This window comes from Erpetoichthys calabaricus, chromosome 10, assembly GCF_900747795.2.
Source record: "Erpetoichthys calabaricus chromosome 10, fErpCal1.3, whole genome shotgun sequence".
Classification (NCBI taxonomy): domain Eukaryota; kingdom Metazoa; phylum Chordata; class Cladistia; order Polypteriformes; family Polypteridae; genus Erpetoichthys; species Erpetoichthys calabaricus.
The window spans coordinates 95,018,595-95,044,968 of NC_041403.2; the positions used below are offsets into that span (position 1 = coordinate 95,018,595).

Genomic DNA, 26,374 nt, shown 5'->3' on the forward strand with positions numbered 1-26,374 from the left:
ATTTTTTGAGAGCTGGAGTCAGAATGATATAGAATTTACTGAGAAGTACAAAAATGGAGTTTGAGAAGGTATTTTGAACCCTTTTCTTTAACTGTCTGAGAGCAGAATTGTTCTCAGTATTTAACATAGTGCAATGCAGTGGAAGCCTGAACTGAATCCAGGATAGGTGTTTTAATTTGTATATTTATACCACATTGTATAAAATGGCATTGTGATCAGTATCAATGAAAGTCATACAGAAGCGGCTGCACAATCCAAGTATCTGCAGTATACCTTTTCCTAAAGAACATTTGAAGAGAACAGAGTCATCTGTCTGGCATGCAGCTTACACATCGAACATGAATCTCCTACAGTAAATTAATATCTTTTATAAGAACAATTGTAAAATGACCATTTACTTTGCATGCTGTTCTCTGCCTTACAAAGCCCTTCATCTTGTCAATTTTTAAATGTCTGTGGTATACCTTTTTAAGAAACTGGCAAATGGAGATTAATGTTTGAAATTTGACACTGTGACATATTTGTAATTAAAACTAACAGATGTTAAACCATCCATTTATTTTTGAAAACTGCTTATCCTGGAGCAAGGTAACAGGGAGTGAGTGTATTAAATTGTGATGTGAAAACAAATCTTTCAACAGAACCAAAACACCAACCAAAGTCATTGACAGAGTTCAATTACACTGAAGATCTTTGTCATTGACAGAGTTCCATTACATTGAAGATCTTTGGAACTCATAGAATTGCACTAAGAAATGTGGAAAAGATATAAATTCACAATCTTGGAAATTGCTAACCAGTGCCTGTTAAATCATCATGTTGATAATGTCATGGCAGGGCTTCTAGAACAAGCAATGGGCTGTCACATCCATCAATGGAGCCACAAAATAACAGTGGCAACGATAAATTCAAAACGTAACATTAAGTAAAATTAAACAACTTCAAAGTAAAATTAAACAACTTCAAACCAAAACATAGTGTGCAAACAATAATCCCATGAGATTCTCTGATATTAAAAACCCTGTAAAGGGTTAAACAGAAGTCAGAAGAATAATGTTTTTTCATTTAAGGAAAATAGTGAATAGAACCTGATTGCTGTTGTCAATGTACACAGAATAGCTGAAATATTTACTTAATAGTGAAGGACTTGTGTGCTGAACAATGGCAGCTAGTGATCTGGACTGGCAAGTCCTAGTTTGAGTTTTTTTTGGCTCCAATAGGGGGCAGTTTGGCCATAAAGAGCTGGAGAGCACTACACGGTCAAGCATCTTTACTCCACAATGAAGCACAGCAGAGATTCACTGCTGGTTTATGGCTGTATTTCTAAAATAGAATAGGTGATCTGGTCAGAATTAATGGAATTGTCAATGCAGAGAAGTAGAGAAACTGCCGCCAGGGTTACAATGTGAACTATTGTCATCAAAAAAAGGAGGAGTTCTGAAACAGATAGTACAGCCTCCACAGAACCTGGATCTAAGCATCATCAAGGCTGTCTGGGATTGCCTGGAGAGACAGAAGCAAGTGAGACAGTCAAAGTCTGCAAGAGAACTGGGAAAATTCTCAAGGTGTTTGGAGCAAACTACCATCTGATTTTCTTAAGAAAATTTCATGAAAGTGGATGCACTTTTAAAATCAAAAGGTGGTTACACTAAATACTGATTGATATATTCAAAAATATACAGTATATACAAGTTATATATATATATATATATATATATATATATATAGATATATATATATATATACACTAGAAGTATATATATTTATATATGATATATAGTTTTATTTTGCATTGCTCTTTTATAGTAATTTTTTCATCTTTAGAAACTTTTCTTTCTATTGCTTTTGAAAGCTTTTCAGATTTTTTTTTACATGTGCCTAAAACATTTGCACAGTACTGAATAAAACGTTTAAGTATCTTTAACATTATACATTATTTTGTCATTTTATATATAAAGATAAGTTACCTGGAAAGAGTTAAGGAAAGTAGCATTGCAGTTCTACACTATCACCTTGTAAATGTGGAAGTTACTGGATTTCCACACTTTTTTGACTCTCTTATATTATTTTAAACATACCTCATAATTTATATTCTTTTCAGTTTTTATATTTTTTTTCTTGTTTTAAACTGTGAATGTATATGTATTCTAATTCCATGCTGATCTATCTTTATATATTTTGAATTTACCAGCATAAAAAATCTCGGAGAAGCACACCGTGGGCTCCTGGGAATTGTTCTACACAAGACAGAGCTGGAGGTTTTAAACTGGGGGTTGTGGAAGGCAACCCTTAAAAGCAGATTGCTGCAAATGACATCAAGGCTACAGTAATACTAAAGTTCATTAAAATCCAGTACCTACTGTAGCTCTCTGCCGGCTCTGAAGACATCACTTCTGTTGCCCAAACGTTCATCCTTAAACCTTTAAAGTCTTCACCAGATGAACTTTTGGAAAAATAAATAGTGTTGAGCTCATATTTGGCAGAAGGTTTAAAGGTCTGTATTTCTCTGTTTGATATTCACCAGGGGCTGATAAAGGTTCAAACTCTGTACCAGTTGAAAATGCACTTTGTTGCCCTGGAACTTACACATGGAATTAGAAAGACATATCCTGATTAGTATTGTATGGTGTTCTAGAAACCTATTTTGCCAAACTCAATGCAGGTAGTTGAAGTTAGTGATAATATGTATATAGAGCAAAGTTATAAACCGAAACATGCATAACATTGTATTTACTAACCTTCTTAATCCAGTTGTCAGGGTAGGTCAGAGCCTATCCCGGGCAGCATTGGGCTCAAGGCTGGAACCAACTCTGGACAGGGCGCCAGTCAATAGCAAGGCTGAGTCTATGCACACATCCACCCTCACATTTTGCCAGCTAATTTACAATCACCAGTGCACATGACACGTACAGTATATCTTTAGGCATGTGGAAAGAAAATCCACATGGACAGGGGAGAATGTGCAGACTCCGCATAGACAATACTGGAGTGCATAATTTAAACCCAGGACACTGGAAAACTGAAACGGCAGTACTAATCAGTGCACCACCAAATAAAACATGAGCTGTAGTTGTACTATCTAGTTAAGGTGATAAAGCATGTTTTGGACTAAGTGGATTAAGGAAATGGATATGAAATGTCTTTCAAAATATCAGCTGTAAAGTCTGAAATTGACAAATAATGCCAGGCCTTTTTCCACCTTTAGGAAGATCAAATGAATAATGAAAAATTAATCTAAAAAAATCTATGTCTTGGATACACAATTCTACGTATCTTTTCAAAAAGGAGTTTTAAATGTGTTTAGATTTAAACAATCAAAATCCACATTATATCAAACTGTAATTTGTTTTCCCCTGATAAGTAAAACCATTTGTTACCACAGCATTTCATGTTGCACAGTGCAGAGAAGAGCACAGTTCCACCAGCAACTAGCAAAAGAAGTATGGGATCTTACTGTTGAAAGCACAGATCAGTAAAAGGATGTGAAAGAATCTTTGTTGGCATGGCATACAGTGTAACATGGAATACTGTGAAGAGGATCATTAAAAAGTACAAAAGATATGACACCGCCAGAATATCACAAATAGGAAGATCTCTCCCTAAGTCCATACCAAACAAGATGAAAGGTCATTGGGAAGGCTACTAATAGGTCACTGACCCGCTACTGATAGGTCACTGACCCACCGTTAAGAAACAGCAGGACATTTGAGAGAGAAGCTAGCCACATCTTATGGCAGAATACCATTCTCAAGTGTAAGTGGGTAAGGTGGTATGGCAAAGGGAAATTCCTTGCAAAAAAGAGCGTCCAAGCCAGTGTAAATATTACTAGAAGACACATTCAGTTCTCTGGCACCATGTGACAAAATGTCCTATGATGTGATGATACCTGTGTAGACTTTTTGGGATTTAATTTAGAAAGAAATGTTTGTACAAAGCCAACAACACTCGTCAACCAAAAAACCAAGGATGGTGCTGCGGGGCTTCTTCTTTTCAGCAGAGGTAATGGTTCTTTCCAGGGTATTCTGGATAATGAGTAGCTCCAAATGTCAGGATATTTAGGAACAAAATCTGCCAGGAAGATGGAAAAAAGAATTTTACCATTCAGTATGACAGTAATACAAAACACAGTGCAAACTCAACCAAGAAATCACCTAAACTAAGAGCCATTAGTGTGCTTAAAGGGTCTATTCATATAGACCAGATCTCTGTCCTGTAGAGAAAGTGTGGACTCCTTTAAAGAGATCTGCACACTAAAGATCAACCCCCCAGTTTGACTAGACTTGAATCAAATAGTGGGATAAGGCTACAAAATCCAGGTGTGCAAAGTTAAGAGAGACCTACAAACAGTCATACTGCTTGTATGGAAGCAAAAGCTGCTCCCACAGAGCAATAAAGTGTCTACACCCATATGCAAGTAGGACACTAAACGTTACCTTTTTTTTTCTAAAAGTAATTTTTTTTTTCTTTTAAATATTGTTGCATACAAGAAAGTACTAACGGTGAAAAAGGTCTGATGTAATGTTATTTCAGCTTTAATGATTAAGAAAAAAATGAGATTTAGAAAGGTATACTTTCCTTTAATCCACTATACAGTGTATATATCCCCTCAGCCATTTTTTGAAATCACTTTTTTAATACTAGGCACAACCAGTAATGAGCCATGAACAGGATGCTAGTCTCAAGGTCAATTCAAATGTGACATTTCACATATTCACGCTAGGCCACACTGGGCACACCTAAACTGAAGGTCCGAGTTAGCCATTTCATCCAACACTCCCCATAACAAAAATATGTCTACTCAATAGTTTTACTAACCTTCACTTTACTTAGCCTTTCAGTGTACCAACAGCATGTCTTTGTGCTGTCCTTGTCTGGGACTCTGTGCCGACACCACCCCTGTTCAGAACAGTGGCAAGCACTCACTGACCTTTAAGGTCTCTCTAGGGTCGAACATTGCAACACACTGTTAATGCCAGTTCAAATTATATGCAGTAAAATGACTTCTCCTTGATTTTATATATTGCAACCTCACATTTAATTTTTAACTTTTTGCATATTGCTTACTCACTGCTAGTGCTAACTATACAGTAATATAATATACTTAATGGAATGGACCCTCATCTTAATTCATCATTAAGTGATGAGTTATGTCATTTACAAGTTAAATTTATACAGTTTATAATTTTTTCAACAAACAAATCACAGAGGAAGATCGGGCAACACCCAAACTGCTTGATATTTTAGGTTATCTTCTACGTTGTACGTGTTAATATCCTGAGTCTGCAATTTAGAGCAATGGTGCCAAAACTACATGAAACACCTCTGTTGGAGAGTTGTGAAAAGCTAAACAAATAATAGAAAATACCTAGCAGTAATGTCAGAAACACAAAATGAATTAAGTATAAAGATGTGTTTTTTATATACAGTATATACCTGGATTCTAATTTCATACTTTCCCTAGAAAGACATACTCCAGACCAACTATTATACCAGTGTGAACTATTTATGCTATGAGGTTAACTGATGTTTGCTGATTATTCATAATGAAAGAATAAGACTTTATTAATTAAAAACATGTTTTAATTCCAGCCCTTTGCAAGTTAATGCACAAAATGGGGAAAAATCTGTACAGTAAAATAATGGAAGAAAAACAAAAAGTTTAATTTCTGTTAAGAATCTCCCAATATGCTCAGAGCCTTTTTTACCCACCTTTTAATGGAACAATATTAAGATACATTAGTAATGCAGGGTGGCGCAGTGGGTAGCGCTGTTGCCTCACAGTTGGGAGACCTGGGGACCTGGGTTCGCTTCCCGGGTCCTCCCTGTGTGGAGTTTGCATGTTCTCCCCGTGTCTGCGTGGGCTTCCTCCGGGCGCTCCGGTTTCCTCCCACAGTCCAAAGACATGCAGGTTAGGTGGATTGGCGATTCTAAATTGGCCCTAGTGTGTGCTTGGTGTGTGGGTTGGCACCCTGCCCGGGATTGGTTCCTGCCTTGTGCCCTGGGTTGGCTGGGATTGGCTCCAGCAGACCCCCGTGACCCTGTGTTCGAATTCAGCGGGTTGGAAAATGGATAGATGGATGGATTAGTAATGCAATTTATCCATTAACCTAGTGTACAGTACATGCATTAAAAAATATAGAACAATTCACAAGACTCACAACAGCTAAACCATTAAGTAAAAGAGGGGGTTGGAGATTAACATTACAAACTGCCGAGCTGTGAATCTTATTATTATTGCCTTTTGCGTTTTCACTAGTTTTTCTTATTGCTATTTCTAACATTTTAATGTTTGTACAGAAACGTGAAATAGAATGTCTAACACTCTTAAATTTAGGCTTGTGTATATGATAGTTAGCAAATATGGATAGCACATTTACTGTATTTTCTATCACTTTTTCCTCATAATTATAGGCAGAAAAAAGAACTACGTTTAAAGGGACTGGGATAGATTTTTGGCCATTCTTCAATCTAGAAAATACAATACATATACCATTCAATAATATTTTAGAATGCCTGCAGAAATAAGACGTCTAAATTAGCATAAGCCACCCTAACTTGGTGTGATTATAAGAAATGTAATGATTCATTTCATGAGGCAGACATACAGTATATAGTAAACAAGAATAGTGTCAAATATTTGAAGTATTAATAGTGTGTGCTTCAATGTAAATGCTTAGAGTCTAAGTATTCTTGATTGTAATAGAAGTTTGTCATTTTTCACCCTCTGATAGAGGGTGGCAGTAAATAGTTGTGTACTGACACCTCATGGACTATCAGCATGCATTAAATTTTGGGGGACCTTACACCCCCAATCTTCAATCTAAAGAAGGTATATCTGCTTGACTGAAACCCCATTGGGGCCCACACCACACTGCTAAAGGTTTTAAAACACCTCAGTTTTTCTTCAAATGTAATCAGTTGAAATGCAATGAATTACCTAAAATGATGAAAAGATAAGCAGTAACATGCTAGAGGTGTAAATTTAAACTTTAGATAAGCAGAAAATGAAAAAAAGGAAAATTTCAGAATATTACAAATGGGCTTCTTTAGGGAACAACAAATAGTTTACAACTTTCAGATATTGTGCAGCAATTAAAGTAAATTAAGCCTTGCAAGTTGAAGCAACCCATTTGCACAGGTGTTCTAATTTATGTTGATTACTTAAAAATTCTCAATCTGAGAGTATAAGCAGTGTGATTTTGCAAATTTCAAAAATTTACTGGGAATTTCATGGATAATCTTAAAGAAATCTTTTTAAGTTTAATTACAATATTATAATGGTCTATAAATGCCATAAAACACATTAAGTACAATATTATAATGGTCTATAAATGCTTTAAAACACATTGCATTAAAAAACGTACAAAAAGCATATCCTCTTATCATACCATTCATGTATGAAAACAGATTAATTCCTATATATGCTCAGGGATTTCGACACTCCCCAAGGGCCTGTGTGTCTGCAGTGTCGCTCTGTTGATGACGGAAATGTTAAGCCCCGCCTCTTCCTTCTTCCCACCGCAGACCTTGAAGCGCATTGGATTTGCTGAGCGCGAACTGGAGACCGAGAAAATGGTGGTCCTCGAGGAAAGCTTATCGTAAATCTATGTTGAAGGAGTCAACTATACCGTGTGTTTGAATTTTACGAGAAAGAGAGGCAACGCCTAATATTTCGTTGGATGAAAACAGTTTCTGCTTCCTGCTTGGCATTTGGAGGTTCGAGTGCTTCATTTTTTTATTTGTTAGTCGCAGATGAAACGGCAATAGCAACAACGGCCTTGTAAGAAACGTGGCGTGAAATTCTTATATCCAGTTAACATATCTGACAGTTTAATGTATTTTTAAGGAAGTCATGTAACCTCAGTATTGTTGTTACATTGACTTTCATGGTAATTTCAAAAGATCTCTTTGTATACACGGTAATATCCTGCCATTTGTGTAAACAAGCTGCGCGTGGTTGTGACTGTGGCCCGTGTCATGCAGTGTCGTTCTTTAGCTGATGGCAGTTTTATCTGCACCGTTAAAATATTTTTTTAGCATCCACGAGTCCTAGCTATTAGATTTCCATTGTTTTGCGTTTGCCTTGTTTAGAAAACCTTCGTTGTGACACGGGGTACGTGATGATGCATTTATTTTGGAGTGCTGTAGAATCTAAGCCACTGCCAAACTTTTGCTTGTCCAATTTCGATCGGTAAAATGATGCTTGTATCGTTAAGAGAGCCTACGTGTTTGTTTTCGAAAAGCGTGGCAACGATCGCGTAAGGAATGATGAAGAATGTCAGCGGTTAGATGTTCCTCTGTTACATTCTGTTAGCTCAAGCATTGTAGCGTGTTTTGTTTTTATGTGAACTGCCTAGTTTTGGATGCCGTTTTATAAACGGTTTAAATTGTGGCCTACGCGCTGTCGTTACGAGATGGGCATGCGATATTGAACTACATATGTCAATGGTTTGCACGGTCTAAATGTGTAAAATACTTTAAAACGCTTGTTTTGGTTAACCATTTTTTCGATTTAAATTATTTTGGATTTAAACGGGTCAGTTTGTTGGTATGCAATCCAAATAAAGGGGTGGAGTCTCGTGACGAAATAGTCTCGCTGCAGACGGAACCTGCCCATTTGCTTCAGTGCAGGAAAGAAGATGGCTTCTCCTAGTTTATGTAACTGACCAGTTGTTTCACGGCCATTTTCCTTCGAACTGTAATTAGATTTTTTTTATTCGAACGTATACGTTCGGCGGTTGAAAATGCTGTTTTCAGCTGAACAGATTACAGCGGTCTTCCCTTTTGTGTAGAATTTATGCTTGCGTTCCGATCGTTATTTTTTCGTTTCCGTTTTGTGTAGGGCGTTTAACTCCGAGGAAAGCAATTATAATCTTAAAGGTGAGTTTGTTTACTGCAAATTGAACGTATTGCTCTTGAACAGCGACGCAGAAAAATTTCAATGATTGCGCCACTGTCACAAGAATTTCTTCTAACATTCCGAGATTCGGTCATCGAGGTCACGGCCTACGGTAGTTAGGCTTTATTTAACGCTGGGAAAGGCGACTCGGGCCGAGCGGGGGTACGCGGGTTACTTTGGTTATAGGAGTTTTTTCCTCACTTTAACAGCCAAGAATAATGTATTTGATTTTTTTAATTGTATTTTCTGTGTTCATTTTTGATTCTCTTTTAATATGTAGTTTTAAATTTTCTGTAAATGTACGCGAAACGGAGTGTATCCTTGTGTGTACGACTTTAGCTAGGAAAGACTTATTAGTGTTTAATAATAAAAGACAAGCGAATGTTTGCACGTTAATTTGATTTTCCTGTTTTCGGACGGATTTTTAACGTTGTCAGGTCACTTTGGAGAGGTCGTTTTGTACCTCAGAGCCACACCTTGAAAGCTTCGAGGTGATTTTAATTCGTTTGGACTTCCACATGATCTTTCCGTAATTAGTCTGTTGTAGGGAACTAAATTGCATTTTAAAATAATTTTAGTTACACGTGGATTAATCAGATTTGGGGAGCTATGGTTCTAAATCTGTGTCATAATGTAAAAATCGATTCTAATAGCGTTAAGTATGTGTTTAGATTTGTGTTGATTTCACGATTGAGTGCCTGTGTAAGTCGATCTGCGTACTTTTCCGTGTGGTTAAAATAGTGTGTCACGTGTGCCTGAGTGTTAGTATATTTCTCTTGCACAGTAAAACTATACAAATCTGTAATTTTGTGGGACAGTTGAGAATTGGAGAAAGTATTTCAAGAGAGGATGGTGTGTATAACTGAAATTGGGTGTCCAGGTCTACCAAACTGCTACTAGGACGTGTTGATTTTGGTAGCATGTGAAATAATACAGAATGAGATAGTTGGAAATTGTGCAGACGGAATCCAGCTCTGGATGTATGCTTGTCCCGATTCCCCACTAGAGTCCCTAGAGAGAGGATCCACACAGCCATTGGAAGTGCTTTATATTTTACATAAAATGCAAGCTTTATTTAATTTTAAATACATTTTATCTTGTTTTTCGTGAGTTATGTGCTTGGGTAGATAGTTTGTATTCCTGTACCCCTGAGAACTAGAAGGGAAAAAGCAGTTTGTAGATTTTTGTAGTGACAACATACAGTGGAGTTATTTTCATTTATTGTAAGTTTAAGCATCTTTTTTTAAGTCACAAATGTTTGAAATTACCTTTCTAAATAAAATGATTCAAATATAAATATGAAATCTTATGATTATCATATACATATGTGGTGTGCAGGCAAAATCGGCTCAGAATAGTATACAGTAATCCCTCCTCCATCGCGGGGGGGGGGTGCAGTCCAGAGCCACCCGCGAAATAAGAAAATCCGCGAAGTAGAAACCATATGTTTATATGGTTATTTTTATATTGTCATGCTTGGGTCACAGATTTGCGCAGAAACACAGGAGGTTGTAGAGAGATAGGAACGTTATTCAAACACTGCAAACAAACATTTGTCTCTTTTTCAAAAGTTTAAACTGCTCCATGACAAGACAGAGACGACAGTTCAGTCTCACAATTAAAAGAATGCAAACATATCTTCCTCTTCAAAGGAGTGCGTGTCAGGAGCAGAGCATGTCAGAGAGATAGAGAAAAGCAAACAAATCAATAGGGCTGTTTGGCTTTTAAGTATGCGAAGCATGAGGCACAAAGCTGTTGAAGGCGGCAGCTCACACCCCCTCCGTCAGGAGCAGAGAAAGAGAGAGAGATAGAGAGAGAGACAGAGAAAAACAAACAACCGAAAATCAATACGTGCCCTTCGTGCTTTTAAGTATGCGAACCACCGTGCATGCAGCTGCACAGAAGGTAGCAACGTGAAGATAATCTTTCAGCATTTTTAGACGAGCGTCCGTATCGTCTAGGTGTGCGATCAGTCCCCCTGCTCAATCCCCCTATGTCCGGATCACAGAAAGTCAGCAGCAAGAGAGAGAGCGAGAAAAGTAAGTTGAGTAGCTTCTCGGCCATCTGCCAATAGCGTCCCTTGTATGAAATCAACTGGGCAAACCAACTGAGGAAGCATGTACAAGAAATTAAAAGACCCATTGTCCGCAGAAATCCGCGAACCAGCAAAAAATCCGCGATATATATTTAAATATGCTTACATATAAAATCCGCGATAGAGTGATGCCGCGAAAGGCGAAGCGCGATACAGCGAGGGATTACTGTATTTTCCAAGTTCTTACTCTTCCATGTCTCCTGCCTGATTCAAACTCTTCATGGTTATTCTAAAAGTGCATGAACTATTCCACACTTGTGATGCTGCAACAATTTTTTTTTGACATATTACAAGTTTTAAGCCGAGTTTCATTAAATGCAGTGATCCTAGAAAAGTACAGTCATTTTCAGGCTTGAATGTATTTTTCAAATCAAGATATTTTTTTTTAATGTGAATTTCCTTTATGCAGGTTTTACTTTTTTTTTTGCCGTTCTCCATACCAACCATTAATGTTTCTAATGGCTCTTTTTATGTACACAAGGCTTTTTGCTTTTGTAAAGGTTTTTGGTCATTTTTGGTGGATTTATTAGCATAATTTGCAAGAAAAATTGATTTTTTTGTGGTTAATTTATACACGCTTTTAAGTAAATTTATTAATGGATATTGTGATTATGAATATTTAACATACCGAAAAATTGAATTTTATGTTTTTTTTAGAGGTTGGAAAATATGTAAAAATATTCTATCTGAATAAAGATAACGTATCTCTGATGAGATGTACAAGCTGAATAACATCTAAATGTGCCTACATATTATAGACATTTATTCCTTGCAAGTAAGCAGTTTTTTTTTTTTTTTTTTTTCCCTATCGTTACAATCTGTTTATGTACATTAGGTATGTCACTGATATTTCATTTGGCACTGTGACTGCAATGTTAAGATGAAATAGTTGCATTGGAAAAAAAAATTGCACAATATTTGACGTTGAATATCGCATGCTTGTATAGCTCCTGCATTTCTAAGTGCATACCACACATTTTTGGTTATGTTGCTATTTGAACACAAAGCTAATGATGCAATTTAAAATGCAGTAAGATAATTTACCCATTTATGATTTGTACACTGAGCCTGTAAGGTTAGGCTATTCAATTATACATTCAGTTGGGCCAGATTTTCAAACCAATAAATTGAGCTGAGCCGGACGTTTCCAGAGGTAGGTAAGCAGCAGGTAAATGACACATTTTAAACCAGCACAAAAGGATGTATTGAAAAACAAGTAATGCTTGTTTGTTTTCCTTTAAAATTAGGTCACATCTGATACAGGCACATCAAAACAACAACAACAAAAAAAAAAGCTGCAACGTAACAGAATCAGAGGTAGTAGCAATACTTTTTTCCCTCTTTTGAAATAAAATTAACATTTTGGTCATCTGACCTAGGCACATTTCAAAGTGCATAAAAATAAAATAGTGCAGTGTTTTATCAATAACATTTGTTTTCCTTGTCAAATACATTTTTTTTCCCCATAAGTGATAACAGTAACCAATGCTTGCTGCACACTGAGGGAACACGGGTTCGTTTTAAATCACCACATGTGTGATTAAGCATGGCTTTATTATACATCCCACATTGTTGATGTTGTTATGTGTCTGGCTAATGCTTGGGCTGTGGGTGATGGAGTTTTGGAAGAAAGCATTTTGTGAGGGCTCAGGGCACCTCCCTAGAGAGAGCTGAGTGACGGGATCAGGGTAAGAGGAGAGGAAATGGTAAAATAGCCCGAGGAGGCAGAAAAGTGGAAGGCAATACACCCCCTTCCGTGTTGTTTTTGCAGAAATCTTCCTGCAATATAAACAGAGTGAGAAGTTGGTTTGTTTTTTTTCAGAGCACATGTGGTGGTTGGAATATTAGCCTTTACGTGAAAAAGTGGAGTAATAAACTGAGAACAAGGAATCTGGGAAGTCATCATGCAATTAGACAAACGGCAAGAAAGGCTACTTGAAAGAATTCAGACCTTTTTATTTTGTCAAATGGACACTGTACCAGTTTGGGCAGCGAGTTTGTTTTAAATGTAGCAGCTTACATTTTTAATTGGAAAATGAAAAGGTGAATTTGAAATTGCTGCTTAGTAAACAATAGTTTTTTTTTGTTTTTTCTTTTTTGGTAAGAAACCAGCACTACATAATTACAATGGTAATCCATATTTATATTGACACCAAGAATTAGGAATGTCTAGTTGATACAAAGAAGGGAAAAACACCTATATACATTTTAACAGCAAAAGGCAACAGTGCAATTGTTAAAACCTATAAGTGCATGTATATTTACATTGCCTGTCAATGTCAATTGATTGTGTTAGATATGGGTATTTGTTAGAAAAACTGTGAACACTTTTTTGATTAAACTTTATTTCAGATAAGTACATTACAAAAAAATTAAACAGTATGACAGCTTGTGATTGAGGAGAATTTTATTTTCTTTTATGCCATGTATTATAGGTAAATTTTTGTATTTTATGAAATGATGTATTATAAGGCAATTTTATCTTATTTTTAGTGTTATAGTCAGTGAACACTAAGCCTACATAATTTCATTTTGTTAATAAAAAACAGTTAACACCTGTTGTCTACAGTTTAATAATAAAAAATAACACTTGTTTGTCCAGTTATGCAGGAGCTTAGTGTTAAGTTTTTTAAAGGACAAAAGAAAATAAATTGTGAATCTGTATCAGAATCGACTGATCAAGTAACATGATAGTATTGGCTTTAAAAACCTGAACAGAGCTTCTCAACTTGCCAGTTTTCTGTGGAGGAAATACAATGTTTTATATAGGTGACTATGATAAAAATCTTGTGGCTGATCTTTATAATGGTGGAATTACTTTTCATTCAGATGTAAACAAGACTACATTGCGGTATGTTGTCTGTTAATTTTGTCTTTGGGACATACTGCCAATGACATACTAAGTAAAGAGTTAACATACATTGGTTTCACTTAATCATCAAACCTTCAAATGTGTGTTAAACTTGTTGCTTGGGAGAAATATCATGAATTTTTGTAGTGTAATGTTTCTTATGTTAGTACATCAGTAGTACATTTTTTTTATTAACTGTAGGTAATGCTTATGAAGTTGTAGTAATGAGAAACTGGTTAATGGCATTAGTAGCATCAGTAGTACATTTTTTTTATTAACTGTAGGTAATGCTTATGAAGTTGTAGTAATGAGAAACTGGTTAATGGCATTAGTAGCTGATTAGCTGCTGTCTTACATATTTTAATATAAGGAATGACAGCAGTCTTGTAAGCATGTTATAATCTGGGACCATTAATTTTGTATACAGCAGCAATTTCTATTTCAGATTAATATGAATGTTTTCAAAATATTGTTTGATTTAGCTTTTATTCTATTAGCTATTAATTGGTTGATTAGCTAGTAATTATCAGTATGAATGTAAAAGAATTGTCTTCAGAGTTGTTTGGTTGTATTGTAAAGTTATGGGGCTATTGAAGGCGAGAGTTGCCATGGTTCACAAAAAAATAATTACAATAATATGGTTATGTTGCCCTTGTGAGTTTAGCCCTTTAGGCTTGTTCTAATGGATGTCATTGGCAGGTGACAACTGATTACTTTGCCAACTATTTGAACCATGTGACTGAGCTTGTCATAAATCCTGTTTACAACAGATATTTATATCCTAGTTGTATACAGACCACACACTGCATTTACACTAGAAACCATGTCTTTAGCTAATTGATATAAATTTATTTGCATGTGTATTTTGAGAGCTAAAAAGCAATCTGACAACTTTCTCGGTTGTGAGATTGAATATGGTGAGTTTTGTACGCTATGCATTTTTACTATTAATGAAGGCACAAGAAAGAAGCAGTCTGAGTTAAGAGAACTTGAGAGGTAGGGTTTTCTATAATACAGCAGTTGTTGCAGATATCGTTAAAGAATAAACGTGGTATTTTTCAAGTTGAAGTTTTCTTCTAATGTGCTGAGTATTTGCCACATGCAGTGGCACTCTAGAGTAAAGCATTTCTTTTAATCTATTTTAAAAAAAAATGCTTGGCCTGTTTTGCTTTTTAATGGAGATAAAGGTCACCAGGGTCCAACATGAAAAGTCTTTAAACTTACCAAACAATTTACTTTGTAGCAGAAAAGATTTTGATTTGAAACTATAAAAAAAGTAAATTGGGAATAATACAGTCCATGACACATTCTTGGTACTATTACCCTCAGGTAAGCATACTTGATCTTTTATCTGCTTGCAGCAGGCATCCTGGGTGGAAGTTTGGAAGATTCAGGCAACATATGAAGCTGGTTGTGTCTTGTCAGTTTTCTTTGTTCAGTGGTTATGTTCTGCCATGGCTTGAAACACTAAAATATTTTTTTTCCTAAAGCCTATTTCATTGATTTATTTTGGAGTCCAGTGTTCTTTACCTCCATCATAAAGCATGGACTTGCTAAATATTTTTAATATGTATAAAATCTATTCACTTTAGAGCTATATAGATGTGGTAAATTAATATACAGTATACCATGATCATGATGAAATACCTACAATTTCAAAAATACATGGTTCACCTTTTTTAAGCGGCAAGTGTACCTACTGCGTTAAATTTGAATGTGTGAGCAGAGTCAAGAATTTGAGAATACAGCTATCCTTGGATCATTCAATATCTACACCTGGTTGTCGATTATGCTTCTGCATCTTCTCACATCTTCTTTAATAAAATCCCTGTGTGCGTCTAGGTGTCCGTGTGTGGGTGTCTTCTGGTGAAGTGCGCATGCGCGGGGCACGGTGCAATGCGCGATATTACTGCCATAGAAAATTAAAGGTATATTACGGACATACAAGCCAGCGGACGTACAAGACGGTATCCTTCAATAAGGGCGCGCACAAAAAGTCGAGCCTCAAAGGGGCAACGTCAATTGGGCACAGCGAATAAAGGCGTGCGTAAATAAAGATCTGCACCTTTGTTGCTCTTCACATATTCCAGAGCCATTTGAACTAAATTATCTACGAACGCTTTATTCGCCGCGCTCAATTGAGGTCGCCCTTTTGAAGCTCGCCTTTTTGTGTGCGCCCTTATTGAATAGAGCCGTACAAGACAGTATTACTGTCACAGAAAATTAAAGACACACAATACACCGTGGCAGCCCACGAAGAACGGTCAGCTCAGCAAGTAAACATCAACAAAAGAAAGGCTGAAAGAAAAATACGACCAACAAAAAGAATGAGGTCAAAGTCCCTTGCCATTTAATATAGACTGTTCCTACTAATGTTTATGCACTACTGTTCTAGCGCCCGTTATTGTAACGGGCTAAATGACTAGTTTTTCTATATTTGCAAAAAAAGTAGTCTCTACTGAGAAGAAAATAACATGATTTTGAGAAAGTATATCTGAAGATAAGCATTTTTTAGTGGTGGTCTGGTATTTTGCCACTGGTGCTGGCTTTAACACCTTATACATCTGTTTGGATTAAAACCATCAGTAAGCCAGTGTGTTTAGGAAGTGTGCTCTGCTCTCATGTTTAGCTCTGTAGGAGACATAGTCCAGCCTTTCACAAGGGAAGTGACTTTGTAAAATTGTGGGTGGCTTTGAAAGGAGACGAGGGTGTCCTAGTGTGGCTGTGCAATTGCCGAGTTACATTTTTTTCTGCTACATGGATTATAAAAAGGGAATCACACTTAACCAATCCAGTAAATACCTGGAATAAAATTAAGTGCTTTGTGGGAGGAACTAAAGGCTGACACTTGGCCTAACAGGAGAAATACTGTGCTTTAACATGAAGTTTTGGAGAGAATATGCAAAGGAAACAGTATTAACCTTTATTCATATGGACAACTTGAAAGAGGTTTGGTACTTTCCTCTCACATTGCCCTTCTTGGATTCAAAATCACTAATTTGGTGGGAGAAAAAGCGCTTGAGTGTTTGCAATAGCACCATTATCTAAACTTGTGTACTCAGCTTGATGGTGTATGCACAAATGACTATGAAAGTTTGTTTAGAATTCTCTTAGAACAACAACCCTTCCTATTTAGCTGAGAAATAAACTTTTGGATAAATCTTTTGGCTCACCAGTTTTTCTGCTTTGAACCCCAAAGCATTGTCATATTGTTGAGGTTGATTTCCTCTTAGCCACCAATTTGTCCATCTGTGCATCTCTAAATTAAATGAGGTTTACTTCTGTTAGCAACAAGGAGTTGCGGTTTCTAAATTTTTGTTAAGCAATACCTGTAGTTTTCACTGTTGGCTTATTCAGTTAAATGGTGATGCCCTAACCATGGTGATTACATTGTCAATTGATGTTTGAGGGTATATTGATAAGCCTGAGGATTCTATGCATCATCCTACCCTAGAGTCTTGACATTTTGTAGTGGGTGTCAACCAGTAATTCATATTAGGTCATTTCTGGTTTAAAACACTGTTTACATATGTGTGTTTAAAAAATCTTGGGACCGCATACATTTATGTATGTTGCCATTAGGTACCTATAGATAACTAACTGGGTGTTTTTTTTCATGAAAAAATTCAATAAACTTCAGCTTTGTAATATTAGTAGTTGTCTTGTTAATTCATAGTGAGGGAGGGGGGCATCCTGTAAATCTTTTGTATCCACTTAAACATATTTGTTGCAGCTTACAGTGGGGTTTGTAATAGCTATTTCATTGATTTATTGTGTCTCTAAGTTCTCTTTAATTAAATCCAATATTCAGTGTAAATCACCATTCAAAGTAGATTCGAGTCTAAGATGTGGCCCTTTTTATGGCCTGTTTCATATTAAGCTCATTCTTTGGTGTAATTCTATCTATCTAATCTCTCTTACAAAAAAAAAAAAAAAAAATCCTGGAGAGAAACAGTAGGGCGTCGAGGCGTGATCTTCACGTTAAGATCACGGAAGACAGTTAAAAGACCCACGAGGACCTTAAACATGAGACATTGTGCCAAGAGATTGACCCAGGACCATCTCGTGATGACGTAGAACATGAGATTCTTGCAAGACACGCCCTACTTACAATCACTATCAAATAGGACAATGGGGCAGCAAAACATTCGGTCTTGTGAAGGATTTGAGCACACACAGATCCAGGGTCTTAGCGCATATAAAGCGTAGAAGGACAATATGTTATAAATGAAATGTCGACGACTAAGCGAAGAAGAAAGCAGCGCGGAGAAAAGAGACTCAAAAGCGTTGGAGAGAAAAAAAAGAGCAAAAAAAAAAAAACATAATCTAGGTGCAAATTCAGAAAATAAGGAAAGCAATTATCAGCCCGTAACAAGTGGAATTGAAACAAAGCATGTACAGTCGGGCTCAGAATTAAAAGGCAGAGTAAAACACAAAGTATAACTTCATAAACACGTTCACAAACATTGGCGATATACACATGAAGAACAGATTATGAAAGCAGTGGAATTCGAAAGGCTCAAAAAAAAAAAGTGCGCGATACAAATGTGGAGAAAGTTAAAGAATATGAAAGTAGGAAAATTAGAAAGTATAAACACAAGAAATTAAAGATTGCTGTAGTGCAAACAAATGGAAATTACTCAAAAAAGGGAACATAATCAAAAAGCAGGACAAAACGAGGTCAGAAATAAGAGTAGAAAACAAAAGTAAAACAACATAAAGTAGGTTACAAAACAAAGGGGCTAAACACATGCAGAGCAGGTTAGAGAACTGGAATTCAAAAGACTCCCAAAAAAACGTAGGGGAAACACATGCAGAGCAAGATACAGAATATGAAAGCAGAAAAAAATGACTGTCAAAAAAAGAAAGTAAACATCGCATTAGTGCAAAAAAAGATTGTTACTCGGAGAAATAACTAAAAGGCAAACAGAGATTGAATATATGGACACAGGTGATATATCAGAAGTATGTAAATATTGTAAGGCTTTGAAGTTTAAGTCAGAGAATTTCAAAAACGTGTTTTACCTCACATGCATTTATTGGTTACTTTGCAAAAAAAATTAAATGCTGCTGATGTAGATCGCTTTGTCTGTGCTGAAATTCCAAACAGAGAAACCTATCCTGAATTATTGTAAAGTCATTAAACACATGTCTCCTTGACCTCATTTAAAAGATTCAGCATATTGTTATTCGAAAGATTCCAAATGTTGTTTTACTTAAGTTCTGAAATAAAAGTGAAACTAATGAAATAGCAACAATTCAAAGAAAAAAAAAATCTTTAGTGTGTATCCAGAAAAGCAAACAGAGTTGGCAAGCGAAGCGAGCAGGGGGCAAAGCCCCCTAGTATTACAAAAAAAAAGTGTACCAAGGAAATGTTAGCCCTGTTGCATAGCTTTCTTTACTTAAATATGATACAAAAAAAATTTAAAGTACTTGTGTGAATCGGTGTTGCAGTACTGTATAGCTCTAGTTCTTTCCAAAGTTAGACCACTGATGGCCAGTGGTTGCTACTTAGTATAAATTGTTACAACTAATACATTTATTACATAAACACTGGTTTCAAATCCTGCATTGTTGGACAACTGTTAGACTGTTAGGACCAACATCATTTATTTTTTTAAACAGGATTGGATTGACACAGTTTTGGTTTGGGTTTAAAGAGTTGTAGGGTGAGGGGGAGTGAACCCTGGAAGCAAACAGTGTCGTAGCAATAAGGAGTAGAAGACAAACATTTTTTGCCTGCAAGAAAGTACAGTCTATGGTGGTTGTTTTAGAGCTGTGTGACAGTTAAGTTTGTTTAGGATTACTGATTATAATAAAAATGTACATATTTTTCGTTAATTTTTTTTTTCTTTTTGCAATATTGCAGAATTTAAATACACCTTCAAATCTGGGTATTGCTGTATCAATAACGAAAACTGTTCTTTTGATGTAGTGATGTAGGTGATACCTCTTTAATGATCTTGCTTCTATTGGGGGGGGGCACCTGGAACCTGGAATTCCTTATTAGTTCTTGTTGTTGTTTTTACACCTAGTGCCAATACACTGTTTCTTTATTTGGTTACAAATAAATGGATTGAACAGCTAGATTCAGTAAGTTTTATTTCTTCATAAATAGTACGTCTTGGAATTACCACAGGAGGGCTTTTTATGTTGTTGCCTTAGTTCTCATTGTTTTAAGTTAGTCATTTTGACTTACAAATAATGTCTACATTATTGTTGTAAGGTTTTTCTTTATAATTGTAGCGTTTTAAGATTGTGTATTCATTCGTTATATAAAATAAGCCTTTTTTTTAGTTTTTAACTCTTTAATGAACAGGCTTGCATTTTGTACCCAGGACTGAAGTGTGTTAAGCATAAACTGGAGTGGATTGGAATTATGTAACTCTCTCTTGATGTTCTTTTTCAACATCTAAATAACACTAAATACGGGGTTTCCTGTTCAGTTCCTTCCAGCAACATTATTTTTCATTTATAACAAAATGCCTTAGATTTAAGTTTAGAAATGTGTAAATTGAGGTAATGTGTAGCATATACTCGCGGATTAGTTGGGACTCGCTTTTACAGTATAATTTCTGGTATTGTATGTCGGTCATATAACTCCAATGTGGAAGAGTCATGCTATTGGTACAAGGGATTATGATATACTAACGCCCACCTATACTAACCACGGAGCACACTGCTTTTTTTTCCTATGTGGGTGTGGAAATGCGCTGGGTCAGCACGTGATCCTAACCTCTCTCTCGCCTACGTGACCGCACAGTAATACCCAAACTATTCTGAAGCAACATTTGTTCTGTTTTGTGTTTTTTGTATCTCACACCCTCATACACCTTTATCATAAGAGCATCCTTTATCTACGATGGAGCGTTCGATCAGAAGAAAATATGAAGCTGGATTTAAATTAAACGTCGTTGAAGTGGTGAAAGAAATTGGTAACTGCGCTGCTGGAACAAAATTCGATGCATCTGCGAAACTGATGCGAGATTGGAGGAGGCAAGAAGAATTAAAAATTGCCGCATTTTTGAACAGGTGTATAAGTATTTATGGACACTCACAAGGCTGAAGAACATTAAGTTAGATGTCAGTGTTGCTATCATCACTGCCATTTTCTGGATTTACCCAAGTTAAATGGTTGCCCTCAATTCTTTTTCCTTCACTTTCAGTGGTTCTTGGCCTCCTTTGGGACAAAGCCCATTATTTTCCTATCATCTGATATCACTTCCAACCAGTTATTTTTCAGCCTTTCACTTGTGCATTTCATCCTACGTACCCAAACCACCTTGATCTGTTTTACTTAGAACAACCACCATCCACTCCACATATCCACCTAATTATCTTTGTTTTTTTTCCAACTTTGCATTATACTCTGCCTTTGTCAGTTATCTCACTCCTATAAAGTATTCTACTCCCCACACAGCTTTCATAAGCATTTCCCCTCAAATCTAGAGAGGCTATTTTAGAAGTCGGAATCAAGACAACTCCTAAAATTTCTTCCATACACCTCCCTGTACCACATCATCTCCGTAGCCAGACACCCCCCAATAAACAACTCCATTGCTAATATTGATATTTCTCTTCTCCTTTTACTAGAGAACTTTTATTTAAGCACAATGACAGGCAGATTCTGTGACAAAACAGAGAATTTTGTTGGTCACAAATAGCCATTTTCACGGAAGTGTTTGCAAAGTGAAAAGCCAAAGTTTTACTCTGAATTTTAGTTATGTAATCTGCTGGCTTATCACTGTGTTTAGGAAACGTTTTCTAATTCTTTGTTTTTGCTCTCTTTTCTAGCTTCTACCAAGTCTTGCATAGAGTGCTAATATCTCTTTTCTTCCAAGTGTCAATATCTATTTTGTGTTGAATACTCTTGTCAGTTTTTTAATGTTGTTGTGGAAAAACTCTGAAGACAGATGAGATGAAGAAGTTTTACATTGTTCATGTGCATTATGCTTTTTTGATCGTGAAGACCTAACTCAGTAGTAAACTATACACTATTTGACCTTTATCTCACTGCTCTCCAGAGAGATAAGTATTCCTTGTCAATTATTCCTAAAGAAAAAACTCTCCTCAAAACAGCCCATGAAAGAGTTGCCCCATTGTGCAACTCTTGGACTTTTTTGCAGTTAGTTGAAAAATAGGAAAAGAAACTTCAGACTTTCATCAGGTAAGTCATTATTGCTATGGCTTGACAAAGGTTTTTTGTCTGTTATTGTTTGATCTACTGTTTACTTTTAACAGGTTCGTCAGCTTATTCCTTCTGTGTACTTTTGACATGACAACACACTGTTACTTGCTTCAGAAGGTCCAAAGAACAGAAGGTGCCACCTTTTCCTGAGTGTTGCCAAGAATAAGTTTTATGAGGTCACCTTCCACAGGCTGCAGGACACCAAATATATTTATTTATTTAAACTATACAAGAAACATCTGAAAACCTCCGACTTTCAGATCTTTCTTTTTGAACGTAAAACAAGCAATATCACTGGCAAAGTGTTTAAAAGAAGAATGTTTCATTTTCTTCATCTTGTAGTATTTAAATGAAGTATTAAAACTTCCATAGATGCTTATGGATTTGCTGTGCCACATGGAAAAGATACTGTATGAAGCATTGACTATTAAGGTTTTAGAATTTGAAGCGAGTAACCTCAATCAATATATTTAATTTATATTAGTATGTGCTCCATTTTTATCGTTTGCTCTATGAATCTTAATTGTCATGTCATGCAAACTGGTGATCTGTTTGCTGCTATTGGGTACAAGTAAGCAAGTAGTTTTGAATAAATGGACTACCAATTGCAGATCTTATGTAGGAGAACAGGATAGAAGGGCAGTGTATCCAATTCTGCTTTCCTGCTACAGATACTGAGGCTTTTATAAAAAAAAAAAGCCCTGAAACAGACATTTCCTCGTACAATCATGAAAACATGCCTGTAGCCTCCTAAGCATTTTGTTTAGCCTCAAAAAAAAATCAAATATTTTTCCTGTAATATAATTATAAAATATTATAAATATAATAACATCAACATAATTACAACAGGAAAAGCATGTCTAGTGTTCACTGTTGTACTGATGTACATTTGGTACATTTCCTTCGTGTAGGATGTTTTTCAAACAGTCACCAATGCACAGCCTGATGTTGCATTCAGGATAGTACAAGTTTTCTTTGCGCATTTCTTTATAAAATTTTCATTTACTTCCACATGAGAGGATAGAATGTCGGTGCCTAACCTACGTGATTGATGTGCTCTTTAGTCCTTTGTGCCAGGGAAATATAGAAGTCACTAACATTGACAATTGCTGCTTTGTGAATAACAATCAGTAATGATCTAATGCCTTTCTCATCATTTTTCTAGATCAGTATTATTTTGCCTTTTCCCCCCACTTGGGCACTGCACCCCACTGCAGGATTACTGAAGTTATCAGGCATATCATGGAGGGTTCAGTCGTACAGTGCTATATGCATCAGTTTCACTGTCTGCATCAACATCTGGTGACCAATTAACATTGTCATCACTATTGTTTGATTCCTGTAATAATTCAATTTTGGTTTGATCTGAAACTGACTTTGTAGTCTCTCACTTACATGACATTGTGTTTTGGTTAAAGGCTCCAAAGCACTTATGAGTATTGATTAGTTAACTTTAGAATGGCAAAAAGCATAAAAGAGTGATTTTTTTTTTGAAGCATGATGTTTTATTCACTGTGTGGCTGCGGAATACTTTCCCAAAAATTATTTGACCTTAAAAATGTAAAGTAGCTCATGAAACATCAGCCTTATTTTGGGTTTTGGTTAGCCGCAATTACATAGAATTCTGAGCCCAAGTCACATTTGGGGTTATTGCCAATTAAATTAACCTTAGTTTAACAGAAATACACTGCCAGCATCTGGCCAGTACAGGCACACAAAGTAAGCTAGCTTACTAGGTGGATTATGTAATAGTGGTTATAGTGATTATAAGCAGGCAAATTTCTTCTAGCTGACAGATATGCAATACAATGGTCTTATAGCTAATTGGTGAATAAGGAAACATGCCCTTTGCAGTGGTAAGATTACCTGAGGTGGAGACCGTTTAATAATTGATCATACCATACCCTTGTGCAGTTAATCCTGCCGGCTGCTTGTTCATGTCGTAACACAGTAATAGGATGTAACCTCTTTCTATGCAACCTGAATTACAGGTAAATGTATTTAAGCTTTTTTTCCCTAAATTGAGAAGTATTATGTTTGTTGTGCAGATCACCAGGAAATTAAAACGAAAAAAGTAATGTTTAAAAAAAACATCTCTACCATTGACTTTACTGTTTACAAAGTTTTTGGAATGTTTTGAAGCACAGTAGAGTAAATGTGTTGGTACAAGTGGACAGGATGGATTATTTGTTTTAGGATTTAGATATGCTACATGACTTACTGATAACTTAATACTTTTATTAATTTGTGTATAGCTTTTTAATTTTTATGAGTGCCCCTGTCCCGTAAAATGGAACTTGTAATTACTCCATTGAAAGTATTCTGTCTGGGTGGGTATCGTTGCTGTTTAAAAAAAATGTCTAAATAGTGTACAAGAAAAAAATAATGGACAGGCAGAGTCCATTATTAACAACAACAACATTTATTTATATAGCACGTTTTCATACAAAAAGTAGCTCAAAGTGCTTTACATAATGAAGGGAAGAAAAATAAAAGACAAAATAAGAAATTAAAATAAGACAACATTAATTAACATAGACAGGAGTAAGGTCCGATGGCCAGGGTGGACAGAAAAAACAAAAAAAAAAACTCCAGAAGGCTGGAGAAAAAAATAAAATCTGTAGGGGTTCCAGGCCACGAGATCACCCAGTCCCCTTTGGGCATTCTACCTAACATAAATGAAATAGTCCTCTTTGTAGTTTGGGTTTTTCATGGAGTCACTTGATGCTGATGGTCATACAGACTTCTAGCTTTTAATCCATCCATCATTGTTGGAACATCATGGTGCTTTGGGTAGATGGTGGTGGCGCACGCCACCACCAACAGGACACCGGAAAAGGAAACATTAATTAATTAATGTTAAGAGCTCTTGAATGTAGAATGTGTTTTTTTGGGTTTCTGAAGGATAGTCCGATAAGGTCAGTTTTCTGGGGTTGACCTAAAAAATAAAACCCCTTCTTAACTGGAGAAAAAAAAACAATGTGTAGGGGTTCCGGGACTAAAGACCTCCCAGCCCCCACTGGGCATTCTCCCTAACATACAATGGATATAAAGTCTACACACACCCCTGTCAAAATTGAATTTGTGTAATAAAAAAATGAAACCACATTAAATCCTGTCGGCACTTATTCTGCATTTATTGCAATCTCTACAAACAAGGTGAAAACAAATCAGAAACTTAAGTGAAAAAAGGAGATTCAAAAACCAGTTTGCACACCCTTTAATAATCAGGGATGTGGCTGCGTTCGGAATCAACTAATCACAAGACTAATCTCAAATAGTAGTATACACCTGACAAAGTTTGGCTGTATCTGTAGCATTATTCTGATATCCTCTTAGTTCTAACATACTCGAAAAAGCCATGGTCTGCAAACCGCTTTTTTTTTTAAAACATGACTGGTGTCTCATCATTGAAAGGTATTTAAATCCGGATAGGGGTACGAAAAGTATCCAAAGCATTTAACATCCCATGGAGCATGGTAAAGACTGTCGCCAACAAGTGGAGGAAATATGGCTCAACAGTGACTCTACCAAGATCACAATGTCCCTCGAAGACTGGTCAAGAATGGTCACCACAGCAACAAGGAGCCACTGAATTTCCTGGCAAGTACTGGTAGTTCCCATCATGTGACAGCAGTCATATTCTTCATATGTCTAGGTTGTGTGATAAGTTAATGGGACGAAAGCCTTTTCTCACAAAGAAAAACATGGAAGTCAGGCTAAATTTTGCAAAAAGGTACAGTATAATCGGTCTACTACATTCATGTGGGAAATGTTATGCTGTGATGAGACCAAGGTTGAACTATTTGGACATAATTCCAAAAGGGGTGTTTGTTGCAAAAATAGCATGGCACATCATCAAAAGCACCATACTCGCAGAGAAGCATGGTGGAGGGAGCATCATGCTTTCAGGTTGCTTTTCTTTGGCTGGAACTGGGCTTTTAGTCAAGGTTGATGGAATCATGAGTAACTCCAAGTATCAGTCTGCTTTGGGACAACATTCAAGCATCTGCTAGGAAGATGAAGAGGAACTTCACCTTTCAGTGTGGCAATGACCCAAAACATGCATCAAATTCATCAAAACAATGGCTTCATCAGAGGACGATCAATGTTCTGGCATAGCCCAGACCCAATCCAATTGAAAATCTGAGGAGTTACATAAAGAGAGCTGTGCACAGGAGATGTCCTTATGATTTGACAGATTTGGGCATTTTTTTGCAAGGAGGAATGGGCAACAATCACTGAGTCCAGATGTGCCAGACTGATAGACTCTTACCCCAAAAGACAGAGTGCAGTATTTTTAAATCAAAACATGCTTCAACCAAGTATTATTATTTTAGG

At 36.3% G+C, this 26,374-nt stretch overlaps 1 protein-coding gene across 6 annotated transcripts in view; it reads left to right on the forward strand.

Moving 5' to 3' along the window:
- Positions 1-7,526: 7,526 nt before the first annotated feature.
- LOC114659255 (death-inducer obliterator 1-like) overlaps positions 7,527-26,374 on the forward strand; it is a 109,303-nt gene continuing 90,455 nt past the window's right edge. For 3 of the 6 annotated variants that reach the window (XM_028811636.2, XM_028811640.2, XM_051932907.1), the window contains exon 1: positions 8,613-8,880. The gene's annotated coding sequence lies outside the window, so the exon portion shown is untranslated. Of the gene's footprint in view, positions 7,717-8,603; positions 8,881-26,374 lie in introns of those variants that run through there. The other 3 variants (XM_028811639.2, XM_051932908.1, XM_028811638.2) reach the window with 2 other exon arrangements.